The sequence below is a fragment of the Aplysia californica genome, unplaced genomic scaffold (genome assembly GCF_000002075.1).
Source record: "Aplysia californica isolate F4 #8 unplaced genomic scaffold, AplCal3.0 scaffold00907, whole genome shotgun sequence".
NCBI lineage: Eukaryota > Metazoa > Mollusca > Gastropoda > Aplysiida > Aplysiidae > Aplysia > Aplysia californica.
In genome coordinates, this window is record NW_004798177.1 from 161,581 (window position 1) to 163,178 (window position 1,598).

At 39.2% G+C, this 1,598-nt stretch overlaps 1 protein-coding gene across 2 annotated transcripts in view; it reads left to right on the forward strand.

Annotated features, from left to right (window-relative positions):
* LOC101855605 (malonyl-CoA decarboxylase, mitochondrial) overlaps positions 1–1,598 on the forward strand; it is a gene marked incomplete in the record, with an annotated part of 55,204 nt that overhangs the window by 2,375 nt on the left and 51,231 nt on the right. Inside the window, 1 exon segment of one of the 2 annotated variants that reach the window (XM_013089246.2) lies at positions 1,360–1,479. 2 annotated transcript variants of the gene reach the window in all.

Sequence of the window (1,598 nt, forward strand, 5' to 3'; positions counted from 1 at the left end):
CCCCAAAAAAAACACACCCCCCAACAACAACAAAACAACACACACAAACAACAACAACAACAACAACAGAATACAAACAAACCCCCAAAACCCGCAAAAAAAAAACCTCCAAAAAAAACCCAACCATCTTACCAACCAACCAACCAAACAATGAACTAACTTCCTATATAAGAGGACTCCACTACGTCCTTCCCGGCACGTTTAAATAAATTGTTTCACAACTTGAAAGGAAACAAAAGCTAAAGGACCTGCTAAGAGTATTAACATCGAGAAAAAAGAAAGGAAACAAACAAACAAAAACAAACAGAAACACCCCCCCCCCAAAAAAAAACAACAACAAACAAACAAACACACAAAACAAAACAAAAACAAAGAAACCCAATGCCCCAACTTATTCATATTCATACTGTCCATGCATTAGCATGATTAGCCTATAATTTTGTGCTGTGTCAAGGCCAAGGTAAGGCTATTCCACGGTAATTGTATGGGCATTAATTGGACAAGATCTATCTTACAATGACAACACTGTAATTTTATCAATATCGATTAATTCATTTCATGTTTAAATGATCTGAACATTTGTAAAACATTAAAAATCATGTTAAATGCAATCATTTGAAAAGAAAAAAGTACTTCATGTAAATACTGTGACATGGTTTAGTTTCTGTAACTGATGGGATGAATATGAGGTAGCCTCACAGAGTTCTACTCTCTTGTTTTAAAAGCTATAGGGTTACTTCCGAAAACGGTCAATCTTGCCCTCACTACACCATTGTTTTCGGTCCTCAATTCCTCACAGGTCACGTGGTACAGTGCCCGTTCTTAATCTTAAGTGTAGAATTCTGTGGGGTAGCCTACATAATGGCCCCCCGCCGTGGGCCACAGACAAGGGAAGCGATGAAGGAAAGCGGATCTGTTTCTTCTCAGAAACAGGCAAAGTAGGCCAAATCTCTTCCTGTTGTGAGAAGAGGTGGGCAAAATTCGGATAAAGTATCCGGTTAATCAATGAAACATTATCCGAATTCAGACTTTTAACTCTCTTTCCTGACCCGTTTGCCGAAGTGGGTGCACCCACACTTGTTGACGTGATGCTAACCCGTTTGTCGAATTGGTTCTAACCGAGGCGCTAAACTAATCACCACCTCGGTTCTAACCCTTTTGCCAAAGCGGTTCTTGACATGTTATTTGCCGAAGAGGTGCACTAACATACTCTCCGGATTTTACTAAAGCGATTCATTGCCCAGCCCTAGTTGTGAGAAGCGGTGAAAGGATTTGTTTGTAAGCCTCCTAATACTATATTTATAACTAGGCTAGTACCAAAATATCTTTTTCGCTTGGATGCTCATGTAGTAGTATAAAAGTGGACCTACTCGGCTCCCATCCCGCTTTTGTTCACTCAAACTTTCTCGCGATGTTGAAGTTACTATTTCGCTTATTATGATATTCTGCACTTGTGTTGATTCTTATTCAAACAGACAGGTCAGCCGATGATAAGTTAGAATTTATAGCCCTCAGAGGAAAATAATTCTTTTATCTTCTTTCATTCTTGCTTTCTTTTTAAGAACTGTCCAACACACACACACACACACACACACACA